The 19,015-nt window shown below is 36.8% G+C and overlaps 1 pseudogene; it reads right to left on the bottom strand.

The window, feature by feature from the left end:
• Positions 1 to 423: 423 nt before the first annotated feature.
• LOC133058703 (UDP-glucuronosyltransferase 2B4-like) lies at positions 424 to 9,725 on the bottom strand (annotated as a pseudogene).
• Positions 9,726 to 19,015: the final 9,290 nt, after the last annotated feature.

Below are 19,015 nucleotides of genomic sequence, written 5' to 3'. Positions count from 1 at the left end.
GCTCCTGAACGCTTCCACAGTGCGCACCTACACTGATTCAGCTGCCCAGGGGCCCTGCTGCTGTGTCCTTCCTGAGGCTGGAAATGCCACTGTGGTGAGACTCCTTGGGGTCAAGGAGTCTCCGCATCTCTCCTGTACCCAATTTCCCTGATCGAGGTGTCACAGTGCCTTACTATCTGTGCAACTAGAGTTTCTGATCTGTGCCCAGCTCCCAGGTTCTAAGTCAGTGACTTGTCCTTAAGAACTGTGGCCATGCTGCTATTTATTTGGGTCTCACCCTGTTATTCCTAATTCTGGTTTTGACTGGCCATTACCCAGGCTGAGCTGCTACTGTTTTACACACCATTCCTGGGTCGTGAGACATGGCTTTAGCCTGTCATTGCTGGGGCACCAGTGCAGATACTCTGTGCCTCAACATGGGTCCTAGTCAGGGTTCCGATCCACAATTACCATGTTCACACCACTGCTTCTCTGCACCTCACCCTTGGGGCCCAACATGTGACTCTGATAGGTCATTACTAGGAACATAACCACTGAAGTTGTCTCCCTTCCTCTGTGGCCAGAAGTGGAACTTGGACTCATCATCCCCAGGCTGTGCATCCCAGGTACAGCAGCTGGGCCTGGGCCACTGCACAGCCCTGTCATCTCAGGGCCTAAACCACCGCTGCCTTCCCCCACCTCTCAAATATATTGTTAAATAACCATGTCATATGTCTAGAAATGCAACTAAACACAGTTTACTTGCTTGCTTCTTATATTTGTTAAGAGAAGAAAGGAGAAGATTTATGCACTTACACTATCTTACATAGTTGCTTCTCTTTACCAGGGCCCTTTGGCCTATCACCATGATTAGGATTGTAGTCTAGGTTTATTTTCCTCAGTCAGAGGCCTTCCTTCAAGTTCTATAAGGCAGATTTCCCAGTAATAAACTCTTTTCTGGGATGATAGGGAGAATAAGACTATCTCTATATTGCCTTCATTTTAAAATAAGTATTTATTTATTTTTGGTTGTGCTAGATCTTTGCTGCTGCGAGAGCTTTCTCTAGCTTCAAAAGTGGGGGCTAATCTTTCATTTCAGTGGCTTCTCCTATTACCTAGCACAGACTCTAGGGCATCTGGGGTTCAGTAGTTGTGGCAGGTGGCCTCAGTGGTTGGGGCTGCTGGGCTTCAAAGCTCAGGCTCACTACTTGTGGTGCATGGACCTGGTTGTGGTGCATTGTGCTCTGCGCCATCTGGGATTCTCCTGGATCAGTGATCAAAGCCATGTCTTTTGCATTGGCAGATGGTTCTTTTCCACTGAGCCACCAGGGAACCCCATGACCTCATTTTTGAAAGATAGTTTTTCTTGGTATAGAATTTTTGGCTTACAGGTTTGTCTTTTAGCACTTTCAATATATCATCTCACTGCCAGAGAACATTCCTTGTGTCTAATGAGAAATAAGCAATATCTTGACATTCGCTTGTAAGGATGAATTATTTTTCTTTAACGCTTTTTGTTTAACCCTTTTTTTTTTTTTAATGCTTTAGGACTTTCTGTTTTTAGTTTTCAATACTTCATTAGTGTCTGTGTATGACTCTTCAATATTTATCCTTCTTGGAATTAATTGGACAATTGGGTTGTACAGATTAATGTTTTACATAATAATTGGGACGTTTTCAGGCTTTATTTTTTGAATAGTTTACTCTGCACCTTTTTCTTCTGGCACTCCATTTTTGTGTATGTTAGTGTGCATTATTACTTCTATGGCCATGCCACCCTGAACACACCCTCTTGTCTGATCTCAGAAGCTAAGCAGGTTAGTACATAGGGCTTCCCTGGTGGCTCAGATGGTAAAGAACCTGCTTGCAATGCAGGAGAGCTGGGTTAGATCCCTGAGGGCATGGCAACCCACGCCTATGTTCTTGCATGGAGAATCGCCATGTTCGGAGGAGCCTGGAGGGCCACAGTCCTGCCAGTGGGGTCACAAATTCGGACACAACGGAGGGACTGAGCACACACAGCATGTGCACCATTCTCTGAGTCTCTGTTCACTTTTCTTTATTCTTTTCTTCCCTTTTCTTTGGATTATGTTAACTTATTGATCTCTCTTCAAGTTCACTTGCTTTTTTCATCAGCTTCTTCAAATCTACTGTTAACTCCAGCTTGTGAATTTTTCATTTCAGATATAGAAATTTTCAGCTCCAAAATTTCCTTTTGTTACTTTTGTAAAATATGATTTCTGTCTCTTATTTATAGACTCTATCAGATGGAACCTTGTTATTATACTTTTGTTCTATTCATGTCAATTCACGGCAAAACCCACTACAATATTGTAAAGTAATTAGCCTCCAACTAATAAAAATAAATGGAAAAATAAAGAATAGTTTCCTGAAAGTAGGTTGTATGCTTATAAGAATGTATCCATTTTTCTAAGTTATCCAGTTTGTAGGAATATTTTCTACATTCCTATATTCATAATTGTCTCCTATAATCTTTTATATTTCTGATTTCAGTGTCTGATTTTATTAATTTGAGTTTTTTGCCTTTTTGATAGTTTCCTTTGGTTCACTGAGCCCAATGGCTATTTTGAAGTATTTTCCTGTTAGAGCCAATCATTTAGCATCTCACAGGAAGATTCTATTGCCTCTTTTCTCCCTCTGTAGGTCACATACTTTATTTCTTCATGTTTTGTGAAATTATTGTTTAACTGTTACGTTTAGACAATGGAGTGTAGCAACTCCAATTCCACATATTGTTACTCCTATATATTTAGTGACTACATGGACTATTTAATGAAGTCTTTTTCCACTACAGTGTAAAACCTCTGATGTAGCTATTTAGAGTATGCAGCCTGGGGCATATTCACATTCGCTGGCTGGTAGCTTTCATCAATTGTTGAGTGATTTGCTATATATATATGGGTATAGATGTTGACCATTCTTAAAGTCTTTATTGGATTTGTTAAAGTAGTGCTTCTGTTTTAAGATCCCACACCATGTGGGATCTTAGCTCCCACACCAGGGATCAAACCCACACCTCCTGCATTGGAAGGTGAAGTCAACCAATGGACCACCAAGGAAGTCCTTATAGTTTTTGATAATACCTTGGGATCATAAATTGTTCCAGAATCTGACACCCCAAAGTTCATTCTCTTTTTCAAGGATACTTTTGAAGTCAATGTTTGAGATGTGTTCTGACCTCAGGAAGGCTCTTAGCTGTGTCTTTCTCTGGTTTTCTATGATAAACTAGCTTGCAAATGGTTGAGCTTGAATCTGTCATGAATTCATAAGCCTCCTCATAACTGCTTATCAACAAAATCTTTCATAGCTTGAGGCAACTCTTAGGCTTAACCTTTCCCTGTGAAATGGAAAGTATAGTCTCTCAGTTGTGTGTAACCTTTTGAGACACCATGGACTGTAGCCCACCAGGCTCCTCTGTCCACAGAATTCTCCAGGGAAGAACCCTGGAGTGGGTTGCCATTTCCTTCTCCAGGGGATGCTCCCAACCCAGGGATAGAACCCATTCTCTTGTACTGCAGGCATATTCTTTACCATCTGAGCCACTAGGGAAGCCCTGACCTTTCCATAGTCTGTTTCAAATAAAATGAGTTTCTTTGTAGAACCTTGGAGATCTCTGTTTCAGTTCCTGCATCACCCTATGAACAAACCCTCTGAACTCTGGCTTCCAGAGCTGGTGATAGGGACGATGGCACAATTCTTTCTGAGTGATATCCTTGCTTTGGGTGTAAACACTAGCCTCTCTTTTTAGTTTGCCACTTTTCATAATAGAAATTCCACATAAGTTAAATAAGCAGGGTGACAATAGGCAGCCTGGATGTACTTCTTTCCAAATTTGAAACAGTCCTTTGTTCAATGTAGCAGAGTACATCATGCAAAATGCCAGGCTGGATGAATCTCAAGCCGGAATCAAGATTGCTGGAAAAATATCAACAACCTCAGATATGCAGGCTTCCCTGGTAGCTCAATCGGCAAAAAATCTACCTGGAGTGCAGGACACCCCAGTCCTATCCCTGGGTTGGGAAGATCCCCTGGAGAAGGAAATCGCAACCCACTCGAGTATTCTTGCCTGGAAAATCCCATGAACAAGATCCTGGAGGGATACGTCCATGTGAGAGCACCATTCAGACACGAGTTTACAACTAAACCACCTCCATCATTCTAATGGCAGAAAGAAAAGAGGAACCAATGAGCCTCTTGAGGGTGAAAGTGAAGAGTGAAAAAGCTGGTTTAAAACTCAACATTCAAAAAACTAAGTTTGTGGCATCTCTTCCCATTACTTCAAGGCAAATAGATGGGGAAAAAGCAGAAACAGTGACAAAGTTTATTTTATTGGGCTCTAAAGTCACTACAGATGGTGATTGCAGCCATGAAATTAAAAACACACATGCTCCTTGGAAGGAAAGCTATGACAAACCTAGACAGGATATTAAAAAGCAGAGACATCATGTTGCCAATAAAGGTCCATACAGTCAAAGCTATAGTTGTCCAGTAGTCATGTATGGATGTGAGATTTAAACCATAAACAAGGCTGAGCACTGAAGAATTGTTGCTTTTGAACTGTGGTGCTGGAGAAGACTCTTGAGAGTTCTTTGGACAGCAAAGATATTGAACCAGTCAATCCTAAAGAAAATCAGGCCTGAATATTCATTGGAAGGACTGATGCTGCAACTGAATCTCCAATACCCTGACCACCTGATGCAAAGAGCTGATTCATTGAAAAAGACCCTGTTGCTGGGAAAGATTGAGGGCAGATGGTGAAAAGGGCAACAGAAGACGAGATGGATGGTATCATCGACTCGGTGGACATGAGTTTGAGCAAACTTAGGGAGATAGTGAAGGGCAAGGAAGCCTGGCATTCTGCAGTTCATGGTGTTGCAAACAATCTGACACAACTTAGTGACTGAACAAAAAACAAGATGGTAGTTCTATTTTTAATTTTTATATCAATACTACACTCTTTAGGTTACTGCAGCTTTTTTTTTCCCATTTATTTTTATTATTTGGAGGCTAATTACTTCACAGTATTGTAGTGGTTTTTGCCATATATTGACGTGAATCAGCCATAGATTTACATGTATTCCCCATCCTGATCTCCCCTCCCGCCTCTCTCCCCACCCCATCCCTCTGGGTCTTCCCAGTGCACCAGCCCCAAGCACTTGTCTCGTGCATCCAACCTGGGCTGGTGATGTTTCACCCTTGATAATACACATGTTTCAATGCTGTTCTCGCAACACATCCCACCCTCGCCTTCTCGCACAGAGTCCAAAAGTCTGTTCTGTACATCTGTGTCTCTTTTTCTGTTTTGCATATAGGGTTATCATTACCATCTTTCTAAATTCTATATTTATGTGTTAGTATACTGTATTGGTCTTTATCTTTCTGGCTTATTTCACTCTGTATAATGGGCTCCAGTTTCATCCATTTCATTAGAACTGATTCAAATGTGTTATTTTTAATGGCTGAGTAATATTCCATGGTGTAATTGTACCACAGCTTCCTTATCCATTCGTCTGCTGATGGGCATCTAGGTTGCTTCCATGTCCTGGCTATTATAAACCGTGCTGCGATGAACATTGGGGTGCACATGTCTCCTTCAGATCTGGTTTCCTTGATGTGTATGCCCAGAAGTGGGATTGCTGGGTCATATGGCAGTTCCATTTCCAGTTTTTTAAGAAATCTCCAAATGGTTCTCCATAGCGGCTGTACTAGTTTGCATTCCCACCAACTGCAGCTTTGTAATATTGTCTGAAGTCTAGGAGAGTTATACTTCCTGCCTTTCCCCCACTCAGGATTACTCTCCCAATTCTGCATCTTTTATAGTTCCATATAAAATTTTGGATTATTGATTCTAGTTTTGTGTGAAAACTCTCATGGGTAAATTGATAGCGATCACGTTAAATTTGTAGATAGCTTTGGGTAGTATTTCCATTTTAACAATATTAATTCTTCTAATCCAAGAGCATGAGATGTCTTTCCATTTCTTTGAATCCTCTTTAATTTCCTTTATTCAAGTTTTACAGTTTTCAGCATGTAAGTCTTTCATTTTCTTGGTCAGGTTTATTCATATGTGTTTTATTTTTGGGGTACAATTTTTAAAGAGGTTATCTTTTTAAACTTTCTCATCCTGATATTTCAATATTAGTAAAAAGAAATGCAACAGATTTTTGTAAATTAATCCTGTATCCTGCTAGCTTGCTGAAATTGTATTATTAGTTCTAATAGCTTTCATGTGGGGACTTTAGGATTCTCTGCATAGAGTATCATGTCATCTGCAAATGCTGACAGTTTTTCTTCTTTGAAGTTTGGGTACATTTTATTTCTTTTTCCTATCTACTTTCTGTGGCTACAACTTTACATACTGTGTTGAATAGAGGTAGTAATGTGGTATCCTTGTCTTGTTCCTGGATTTAGCAATAAGGCTTTATCATTGTTGAGTATTATGTTTGCTGTGGGTTTATTGTCAATGACCTTTATTATGTTGTAAGACATTTTCTCATCAAATGTGCTCATTTTAATGAGAGTTTTATCATGAATAGATATTGGACTTTGGTAAATGCTTTTTTCATAGCTACTGAGATAATCGTGTTTTTTTTTTTTATTATTTCATATCCATTTTGCTTCCTGTATTTGGATATATGTTGTCTTTTTTAGATTTGGGATGCTTTCATCCATAATTTCTTCAAATACATTTTTGGTCCCTTTTTCTGTCTCTTCTCCTTCTGGAACACTATATGTGTCAGTTGGCGCCTTTTAGATTATGCCATAGATCTCTTATGCTGATTTCATTTTTTTTTAAATTTGTTTTTCTGTCTGCTGTTTTAATTGGTGATATCTGTTATTTTCTCTTCTAGATCACTTGTTTGTTCTCCTGTGGCATTTAGTCAGCTATTCATTGTATCTAGATTGCTTTTTATCTCAGAAATTGAAGTATTTATTTTTTTAATCATTGTTATTTAAAATTTATAATTCCTTTTCTAGTCATATGTGTTTATATTATATCTATAATTTTTTCTTAATTCAACTCACATTTTTATTACTTTCTTTTTAAGCTTAGTGTCTGGTAGATAGGTAATGCCAGTTTCATTAGTTATTCTTTCAGGAGATGACTCTTGCTCTTTTGATTAGGAGTATTTCATCTGCTGTCCTTCATGGAACACTTATATTCCATAAATGTTGTGAGTATTCCTCTGCAGTCCATTATGGAATGTCCTTTAAAGAACACTTCTTGCAAAGATGGGCACAATAAAGGACAGAAATGATATGGACCTAACAGAAGCAAAAGATATGAAGAAGAGATGGCAAGAATACACAGAAGAACTATGCAAAAATATTTTATAACCCATATAACCACGATGGTATGATCACTCACCTAGAGCCAGACATCCTGAAATGTTAAGTCAAGTGGGTCTTAGGAAGCATCACTAAGAACAAAGTTAGTGGAGGTGATGGAATTCCAGTTAAGCTATTTCAAATCCTAAAAGATGATGCTGCAAAAGAGCTGCCCTTAATATGCCAGCAAATTTGGAAAACTCAACAGTGGCCACAGAACTGGAAGAGATCAGTTTTCATTTCAATCCCAAAGCAGGGCAATGCCAAAGAATGCTCAAATAACCACATGATTGCACTCATCTCACATGCTAGCAAAGTAATGCTCAAAATTCTCCAAGCTAAGCTTCATATGGTACATGATCCGAGAACTTCCAGATATTCAAGCTGGCTTCTAAATGCTGCCTAGATACTTGTGCTACAAATATGTGTGTAATTTTCAATGTGCATGTCTTTATTTATCAAGACATTTTATGAGATTTCTAATGACTTAAAATTTTTAAATTCCAAAGAAAGAAAATTTGTGAGTTTGATTTATAGTCAGTTGCAGGAGTCCTAAATGCTTCAACTTTTTTTATATGACTTCCTGCTGTCCGATACTACTAACGGAATTCAGGGTTCTAACCTATCTTGTAACTTAGGTGTTTCCATAATATTTGAAAGATTGATGGGCCATTTTGTGTTTTTATTTCACTCTTTCGCTTATTTGAGACAAATTTTTGTGGATTTATATATATATATATATGAACTATCCTTCATGACACTAGGAAAGATAGGACTTAATCCTATCAAATAAAGACACAAATTACCTAAGTATTATTTGTTGTTTAGTTGCTAAGCATTTCTAACTCTTTTGTAACCCCATGGACTGTAGCCTGCCAGGCTCTTCTGTCCATGAAATTTTACAGGCAAGAATAATGGGATGGGTTGCCATTTCCTTCTCCAGGGAAGTATCCTGACCCAGGGATCTAGCCCATGTTTCCTGCATTGGCAGGCAGATGCTTTACTGCTGAGCTCTCAGGGAAGCATGACTTACCTAGTACTTCACTGTGAAACTGATTCCACTTCTTCTCATCGTACAGCTGGAACCAAAAGTCAAAATAAGAAACATATATCATAGTTTTGACCCTCTCTATGAATTTCATGTGGCCACTTAATTCTGCAAACATAACAGGTACATAGGATGGTGGAAATAGAAGGCTTTCGCTATTCTTTTCAATTGAATAGCCAGGCGAAGAGCAGAGACCACACTAGAGGTGGTTTAAGTATCTCAGCCAGCAACTGTCCACAGGGTCCAACAGCATCTGCAAGAATGACATCAAACCTCGATTCCTACAGTTTTGTCATAAGTTTGTTGTCTGAAACAAGTCCTTGACACATGTTTATACCAATATCTGAAAATTCCCAAAATAAACTTTGCATTGTTGAAAGATCGATCCAAAAGAAATCTTTCACCAGAAGCATCCATTTAAAGTTAAGAAGCTTGACAGCATCCTCAAAATCATCTTTAGTTAAAGATGTAGGGTAGTTCTATTTCCAGTTGCAATCCCACTTCTGGGCATACACACTGAGGAAACCAGATCTGAAAGAGACACGTGCACCCCAATGTTCATCGCAGCACTGTTTATAATAGCCAGGACATGGAAGCAACCTAGATGCCCATCAGCGGATGAATGGATAAGGAAGCTGTGGTACATATACACCATGGAATATTACTCAGCCATTAAAAAGAATTCATTTGAACCAGTCCTAATGAGATGGATGAAGCTGGAGCCCATTATACAGAGTGAAGTAAGCCAGAAAGATAAAGAACATTACAGCATACTAACACATATATATGGAATTTAGAAAGGTGATAACGATAACCCTATATGCAAAACAGAAAAAGAGACGCAGAAATACAGAACAGACTTTTGAACTTTGTGGGAGAATGTGAGGGTGGGATATTTCAAAAGAACAGCATGTATACTATCTATGGTGAAACAGATCACCAGCCCAGGTGGGATGCATGAGACAAGTGCTCGGGCCTGGTGCACTGGGAAGACCCAGAGGAATCGGGTGGAGAGGGAGGTGGGAGGGGGGATCGGGATTGGGAATACATGTAAATCCATGGCTGATTCATATCAATGTACGACAAAACCCACTGGAAAAGAAAAAAAAAAAAAAGATGTAGGGTAAATCTCAAACTTCATAACAGATGGGTTATTGGAGTCAGTGAGAGTGAGAACCGAAGATATTATAACAGTCACCTCATGACCCTTTGAGACAAGTCCATTCAGAATTGTCTTTATCATCATCCAATGACTAAATTCCACTGGCCACACCAGCACCTTTCCACAACTCCCAGAGCTAAAGTATCAAGTCAGCTGTAGCAGCAGCAGAAGTGAGCACCACTTCATAGATGTCTTGCTCATATGAAAGAATTTATGGAATTACTGTATCCTTTTGCTATTGCTCAGGCTTATATCCAGAAGAAATCACTCAGCAAGTTAAATTATAACGCCTATGCCTCAAATAAGTAGATTACACAAATAGTCAGCAGATGTAGAAAACAGGTGAAATGGTAAAGTTGTAGAATGCTTCCATTTTGTCTTTGCTGTCACCTATCTAAAAGTTGATGACCTTGTACATACAAATGAATTATATCAATTATATGATTTAAGAAAGAAGACTAATGTAAAACAATAGCAAGTGAGAGGCTATTGTGTCTGCATCACTTTGATACAGAATTCTGCCCAATAAATTCTTTTTGGGCAGATGTGGGCAAAGGGTTATCTATATTTTGCCCTCATTTTTGAAAGAGTATTTTGTTTGATATATAATTTTTGGCTGACAGTTTTGACTTTTAGGACTTTGACTATGTCATCTCACTGCCAGAGAGCATCCATTGTTTCTGATGAGATATAAGCCCTACGTTGATATTCGCTTGTGAGATTTAGTTATTTTTCTTTAGTGTTTAAAGACTTTCTGACTTTAGCTTTCAGCATTTCAGTAGCATCTGTTTATGGCTCCCCAAGTTTATCCTGCTTGGAAGGAGTTGGACAATTGGGGTTTGTAGATTAATATTTTTCATCATAGTTGATATGCTTTCAGTCATTATTTGTTTTGAATATTTGTGTGTGTGTTAATCATTCAATCGTGTCTGACTCTTTGCAATCTCATGGATCGCAGCCTACCAGGCTCCTCTGTTCTTGGGAATCTCCAGGCAAGAATACTGGAGTGGGTAGCCATTTCCTTCTCCAGGGGATTTCTTGACCCAGGGTCCAACCCAGGTCTCCTGCACTGCAGGCAGAAGCTTTACTGTCTGAGCTACTAGGGACGCCCTTTGAATATTTTAGTTTGCTCCATTTTTCCTGGCAGTCCCCTTTTTTGTATATTTCAGTTTGCTTTACTATGTACCAACCGAGGCTTTTTCCTAAGCCTCTGTTCATGTTTGTTTATTCATTTTTTGTCTCTGTTCTTTGGATTATATTATCTTATTGATCTATCTTCAAGTTCACTTGCATTATCATCGACTTCTTCAGATCGACTGTTGACTCCCTCCAGTGAATTTTTCATTTCAGATGTAGTAAATTTCAACTCCAAAATTTCCATTTTTTTCATTTGGAAAATATGATTTCTATCTTTTACTTATAGACTCTATTAGATATGACCTTTTTATTATACTTTTCTTCTTTAATCATAGTTTCATGAAGGTAAGTCATATGCTTCCAAGAATTTCTCCATTTCTCATAAGTTCTCTGTTTGAAGTAATATAATGATTCCGATAGTCTCCTATGATCACTTCTATATTTATTTTAGTTCCTCATTTTATTGATTTCAGTGTTTTGTCTTTCTAGTAGTTTCCTTTGAGTCACTGAACCCATTGACATTAGCTAATTTAAAGCTTTTCCCTGTTACAGCTAACCATTAGTCCCTCTCATAGGCAGTTTCTGTTGACTGCTTTTCCTCATTTAGGTCACATATTTGTATTTCTTTATATGTCTTGTGAAATTATTGTCAAAGTATTACATTTAGACAGTGCAGTGTAGCAACTCTGATTCCATATCTTGTTACTGATATATGTTTAGTGATTCCATGCACTATTTTAAGTCACTTTCCCCTACAGTGTAAAGTCTCTAATGCAGCTACTTGGAAGATGTAACCTTAGGCATATGCACATTCCTTGGGTTGCTGTTGTTCTTGGTAGCACTCTCCTTTTAACAGTCTCTTTTTGTACCATTAGCTTTCATCATTCAAGTGATTATACTCCAGCTTTTTATAATATCTTGGGGGCATAAATTGATTCAGAACCTGATCCCCAAAAGTTCATTCTCTTCTGCAAGGATAGTTTTAGAAGTCAATGTCTAAGGTATGTTCTGACCTCAGGAATGCTCTTCATAGCTGTGTTTTTCTCTGATTTTCTCTGATAAACTTGCTTGCCAATGTTTAGCTTGTATCTGTCATGAAGCAACCAGCTTTCTTCTTAACTGCTTACCAGCAAACCTTTGATAATTTGTGGGCACTTATAAGCTTGACCTTCCAACCATCTGATTCAAATAAACTTTGTTCCTTGAGAATAGTGTTTATATCCTTAAGTCTCCCTCTGGTCATACTCTGAACTTTGCCTTCAGAGCTGGGGATAGGAACAGTGGTAGACTTCTTTCTCTGTGACATCCCTCTTTGATGTGTAAATAGTAATGTCTAATTTTAGTTTACCTTTTCATCACAAATGATTCAGTATTCTCAATATGCTGTGCCTGAATAGAATCTCTGGCCTATGAGTGGGACTGGGTGGAAGAAGGAAGAATTTTGTTGACCACTATCTGGAACTTAGTGGCTATAACCCATAGCTATATTGAGTGTGTGTGAGAAATTCAAGTGACTTGACTCTTCTAAGAAGATATGAGAACACTCAAATGTGACCTGTGGGTAGTGTGAAACTTGTGTTCTTTCTGAACCTATTCAGAGTGAAGTCTAGTTTTCTGAATAAGGATGGTGAGAGAGGGAGCTCTTTTAGATTTAAATGGCATAGGCTTTCAATGATTTTTCTGGTAATATATTTTTTTTGGAATAAATGTTTCTTTACTTGCTTGTATACCTTTAGGGCACTTTCTAGACACTGAATAGCTGTTTTAAAAAATAATTTTCAGTAGTGTTTCTTACTTCACATAAGAATTTGTAAAATATATCATGTTACTATCTAACAAATGAGAGGTTTGGGGCTTCAGTGGTGGCTCAGTGGTAAAGAATCAACCTGGCAATGCAGAAGACATAGGTTTGATCCCTGATTCAGGAAGGTGGCACATACCGTGGGGCAACTAAGGTGATGCATCACATATATTCAGCCTGAGTTCTAGTGTCAGAAAACTAGCTACTGAGCCCCATGCATTGCAAGTACTGAAGCGTGCATGCTCTAGAGCCTCCATCTCACAACAAGAAAAGCCACCTCAACGAGTGGCATGTGCAACTCAATTAGAGAGTAGCCCCCAGTTTTTGCAACTAGAGGAAAGCCTGTGCATCAAGAAGATCCAACACAGCCACAAATTAAAAGAAAAAGGAATGGGAGGTCAAGGTGCAAAATTTTTATTTATCTGTTCTATCTACCTTGATGTGTAGTTGATTTACAAATTTGTGTTAGAGCTGCAGGGCTATAGTAAAATTATTTAATATTTTTGTAAAGTATATTCCATTATAGATTATTACAAGATATTGAGTATAATTCCCTGTGCTATCCAGTAGAACTTTGTTGCTTATTCATTTTATGTATAGTAGTTTACATCTCTTACCCCATACTTCTAAATTGGTTGCTCTCCCCTGCTGTTTAGTAAGCATAATTTTATTGTTTATATTTGTCAATTTTTTTTGTATATAGATTGATTTGTATTATATTTTTACTTTCTATATTAAGTGACATAGTATTTTTCTCTGTGTGACATATTTCACTAAGAATAATGATCTCTAGTTCCATCCATGTTGCTACAAATGGCAATAGTTTATTCTTTCCAAGGCTGAGTAATATACCTTTATACATATATCCCACATCTTAAGACAATTGTCTGTTAATGGGCACTCATGTGGCTTCCATGTCTAGGCTGTTATATAAAGTGCTGATATGAATATTGAGTTGCATGTGTCTTTTGGAATTAGTGTTTGATTTTTTTCAGCTATATAACCAGGAGGGGAATTACTGGATCATGTAGTAGTTCTTTTTTTGGTTTTTAATGGACCTGCATACTGTTTTTCATAGCAGTCACACGAAATCACATTCCCAGCAGCAGTGTATGGGGATTCCCTTTTCTTCACATTTTCTTTAGCATTTACTGTTTGTAGACTTTTTGATGATAGACATTCTGACCACTGTGAAGTGATACCTCTATGTGGTTTTGATTTGCATGTCTCAAATAATTAGTAGCATTGAGCATCTTTTTATGTACCCGTTAACTATCTGTTTGTCTTATTTGTAGAAATATCTATTCAAGTCTTCTGTCCATTTTTTGATTGGCTTGTTTTCTTTTTTATATTGAATTTTATAAGCTGTGTGTATATTTGAGATATTATCCCCTTGTTTGTCACATCATGTGCAAATATTTTCCCCCATTTCCATAAGTTGTGTTTTTGCTTTGTTTTCTTTCCTGTGAAAAGCTTTTGTGTTTGATTTGGTCACATTTGCTTATTTTTGCCTTTATTTCTTTTTCCTTGGAAGAATAATCTAAGAAAATTTTGTTATGATTTGTGTCAGAGAGTATTTTGTCTTTGTTCTCTTCTAGGAGTTTTATGGTGTCCTATCTAATATTTCAGTCTTTAAATCATTTTGAATTCATTTTTACATATGGTGAAATGGAATATTCCAATCTCATTGTTTTTAATGTGCCTGTCTACTTTTCCTTCACCATTGTTGTAGACACTCTTTTCTTTTTTGTATATTTTTGCCTCCTTTGCCATAAATTGGCTTTAGCTTGATGGGTTTATTTCTAGACCCTCTATTCTGTTCCACTGATCTGCGAGTCTGTTTCTGTGCCAATACCACAATGTTTTCATTACCATAGCTTCGTAGTATTATCTGAAGTCTGGAAAGGTTATACTATCAACTTTATTTTCCTCTGGGTTGCTTTTGCCATTTGGATCCCTTTTTCCTTCTTATAAATTTTAGTACTATTTCTTCTAGTTTTGTGAAAATGTTCTGGTTATTATTGTAGGGATTGAATTAAATATATTGATTCTTTTGGCAATATGGCCATTTTAACAATGTTAATTCTTCTAATCCAAGCGCAAGGGATAGCCTTCCATTTCCTTGAGTAACTTCTAATTTCCTTCATCAGTGTTTCAAGTGTTTAAGACTTTCAACTCTTTGGTTTCTTCTTAGGTATTTTACTTGTTTTTGATTTGATTTTAAATGAGACTTTTTTCTTTCACTTTTTGATATTTCAAGATTAGGGTATAGAAATACAGCAGATTTCTGTATTAATCATTTATCCTTCAACTTTGCTAAATTCATTTATTCTAATAATTTTTATTAGGATACATTAGGGTTCTCCACATAGAGGGTCATGTCATCTGCAAGTGGTGACAGTTTTACCTCTTCCCTTCCAATTTGGATAATTTTATTCTGCTTTTCTTCTCTGATTGCTGTGGGTATGAATTTACATTCTGCACTAAACAGAGACAGTGAAAGTAGACATCTTTGTCTTAATTCTGAATTGAGCAGGAAGTCTTTCAAGTTTTCACTTTTGAGTATTATATAGACTATGATTTTACAATAAATAGCATTTATTATGTTGAGATATGTTCCTTCAATGTCCACTTTGATGAGAGCACTTTTTTCATGAATGGATGTTGGATTTTGTTAAATGCTATTGAGATGAGTGTGTGGTTTTTCAGTTTCTTTTTTTCCTGTATGTTTTCCATTGATTGATTTACATATATCAAATCATCTTGTGACCATGGAAAAGTTCAAACAGAATGAGTTGAATGATCTTTTTTTATATTGTTACATTCAATTTGCTACTATTTTTTGAGGATTTTTGCATCTGAATTCATTAAAGGTATTGGCCTGTAACATTTTGTGTTGTGTCCTTGTCTGATTTTATATCAGGTTAATACTTCCCTTCTATAGTGAATTTGGGGACATTCTGTCTCTTTAATATTTTGGAAGAATTTGAGAAAGATAAGCTCATATTTATACGTTTGGTAGAATTCTCATTGAAGCTGTCTTATTCTTTTCTTGGATGATAGCTTATTTTTTTTTAATAGAGTCTATTTCACTTATAATGATCATTCTGTTCACATTGTCTGTTTCTTCTTGATTTAGTCTTAGTAAGTTGTTTATTTCTAGAAATTTGTCCATTTCTTCCAATTTGTTGGACTCTTCATGGTATATTTATAGTATTTTTTTTATCTCTGTGATATTAATTATTCTTTTCTTTCATTTGTTATTTGGTTTGGGCCTCTCTTTTCTTCTAGGTGAGCCTGGCTAAAGGTTTGTCAATTCTATCTTTAAAAAACAAATTCTTGGCTTTAATTTTTTTATTAAAATTTTAAAAAATCTCTATTTTATTCATTTCCTCTCTGATCTTTATTAATCTCTTCCTTTTTCTGTTTTGGGGCCTGCTTATTCTTCTATTTCTACTTCTTGTATGTGGTAGTTTAGGTTTTTATTTGAGATTTTTCTTGTTTAGTGAAGAAGCTCTTCATCACTATGACCTTCCCTTTTTGAATTACTCTTGATGCATTCCATAGATTTTGTAAAATTGTATTTTGATTTTTGTTTGTCTTGAGGTATTTGTGGTTTCTTCTTTGATTTCATCATTGACCATTGGTCTTCTAGCAGCATATTGTTTAGTCTCAACATATTCTTTCTTATCTTCTTTGTCTTTCTATAGGTGACTTCTAGTTTCATACCATTGTGATTTATGAAATGATTGATAAAACTTCCATCCTCTTGTATTTGTTGAGGCTTGTTTTCTGACCTACGACATGGTCTGTCCTAGAGAATCATCCACATATGCTTGAAAAGAATATGTATTCTTCTTGTTTGGAAGTAATGTCCTATAGATATTTATTAAGACCCCTAGTATACTGTGTTGTTTAGGACCTCTGTTGTCATATGGATTTTCTATCTGGGTTATATCACCATTGATGGCAGACAGTTGTTAACATTTGCTATTCTTATTGTATTATTGTGAATTTCTCCCTTTATTTCTGTTAATATTTGCTTTAAATATATGGATGTTCTTCAATCAGGTGTGTGTATGTTAAGTGGGATAATATCTTCTTATGCACATCTCTTTATCATTAAGTAATGACTCTTTATTTTTTGTCTTTTAATTTTGTCTGATGTAAGTATGGCTGCCCCTACTTCTCTCTTGTTTCCATGTACATAAAATATCCTTTTTCATCCCTTTACATTGTCTCTGTGTGTTTTCGCCCCGAAGTATCATTATTCTTATATTTTTTAATCCATTCATCTATTTTATATCTTTTGATTAGAGCATTAAGTCCATTGACATTTAGAGTAATTATTCAAAATTGTGTAGTTACAGACATTTATATTTTTTATTATAGGGTATTTCTGTGTCCATTTCTTCATTTTATTTTTCCACTTATCTCTTGATTTTTTTTTTCCCCTTGTATTCTGGTATAGTTCCTATGTTTTTGGTTTTTGTGAATCTATCTATGTTTTTGATTTGTGACTACCATGGCATTTGTTTAAGTTGACACCAAATATGTCTACTTGCTTAAAACTAAATAACTTCTGAGTTCAGTCATACTCTAAAATATTTATATTTTATACTTCTTTTCCCCACATTTTTTGACTTTGTTAATCTTATTTTTATTTTCATCCTGCTTATTCTTTGACTGTTTACTATAATTATAGTTGTTTTTTCAATTTTTTGATTGTTTTTTATTCCATGTACTGATTTATCTAAGTGATCCTCAGCCCTTACTCTATGCTTGCCTTTCTTATTCAGATCTTATCTTTCTAAAGAGTTTTGCTTGTTTTTCATTTAGAGACCGTTCAGCCTCTCTTTTAAGAGAGGCTTGGTACTGCTGAATTCTTTCAGTTTTTACATGTCTGAGAAATTCTTTATCTTTCCTGCTATTCTAAATGACAGTCTTCTTGGGCAAGTTTGAAGGGTTTTCCCATTCAGGATTTTGATTTTAGCATGACTCTTCCAATGGCTTGTTTTTGTCAAAAAATCATCTGATAGACTTATGGAAGTCTCCTTGAAAACGACTCTCTGTGTTTTCTTTCTACCTTTGAATATTGTCTTTATTCTTAATGCTTGCCATATTAATTCTCACATGTCTAGTTGTGGGTCTGTTTAGGTTGATTTTGTTTCATACCATTTTGATATCTGTTTCTTGCTTTATGTTAGGGAATTTTCTGCCCAAATTTCTTCAAATAATTTTTTTATTTCCTTCTCTGTCTCTTCTGGAATCCATCTTGTGCATAAATTGGCTCATTTTATATTATCCCACAGATCTTGTATGTTGCTTTCATTTTTTCGTTTGTTTCTCTATCTGCTCTTCTGATTGGGTGACTTTTTCCTATGCTGTCTTCCAAATGACTTATTCTTCTGTGTCCTTTAGTTAGCTATTGATTGCTTATAAATAGCTTTTTGTCTAAGAAATTGAATTCTCTAATTTGGGTTGTTTGATCTTTATAATTTCTAACTCCTTGTTACAGTTATTTGTGTTTTATCTATAACTTTCCTTAAAATTTAATTAATATTTATAATATCTCCTTTTAAAACTCAGGGTGTGGTTGATTGGTGATGCTTGTTTCATTATGTGTTTCTTCAGGGGATTTCTCTTGCTCTTTTAGTGGGTTGTTTCCTCTGCTTTTTCATTTCACTTAACTTTGTCTCTCTGATTTTAGGAGAAATAATTCTATTTTGTGGTCCTGATAAGGTGAGTATTCACCTATATGTGACTATTCCTGTGTAGACTACATGTTTTCAATGTCTTTGGTGTGAGCGGTGGTTTGGAAATCGGCGTCAGTCACATCTTTCTTCAGAGTGTGTGTACTGGGGGTTAAAACCTTGATAGGGAGTGTTGTGCTGTGTAAGTTTCTAAAACATAGCAGGGTGTGAGGTGGGACTTCTTTTCTGCTCTAAAGCTGTCGCCGTCCTGTCATGGGTAGAGTCTATTCCCAACTTGCTGAAAAGAAGTCCTAAGAGTTAGGTTTAATCAGGCTTTTTTTCATATTATTTTTTTCTCCCTTCTCCAAGGGTGGAGAGTGCTAAAGTCAATGAGGTCTGTTTGCCCACAGATGTCCTATATACCAGGATTCTCCAGGGGCTCAGCCAGTAAAGAATCTGCCTGCAATGCAGGATACCTTGGCTCAATCCATGGATCAGGACCATCCCCTGCAGAAATGCATGGCAACCCATTCCAGTATTCTTTGCTGGAGAAACCCATGGGCAGAGGAGCCTAGCCAGCTACAGTCCTTCGGATTGCAGAGTCAGGCATGACTGAGTGACTAAGTATGCACATACATCCTATATACCACTTGTGTAGGCATCTGTGGCTCTGTTTGTGTGTAGCCCAAATTTGTGTCCCTTGATGAGGCTGACCCAGATATACTGCAAAACTGTGCTATGGAGTTAAGTTTCTGTTTAGTCTCTCAGTGGTGTCTGACTCTTTGCAACCCCATGGATTGCAGCAAGCCAGGCTTCCCTGTCCATCACCAACTCCTGGAGTCTAT

The sequence above is a fragment of the Dama dama genome, chromosome 6 (genome assembly GCF_033118175.1).
Source record: "Dama dama isolate Ldn47 chromosome 6, ASM3311817v1, whole genome shotgun sequence".
NCBI classification, from domain to species: domain Eukaryota; kingdom Metazoa; phylum Chordata; class Mammalia; order Artiodactyla; family Cervidae; genus Dama; species Dama dama.
The sequence above is the reverse complement of the archived record's forward strand: the minus strand, read 5'-3'. Positions and strand labels throughout refer to the sequence as shown.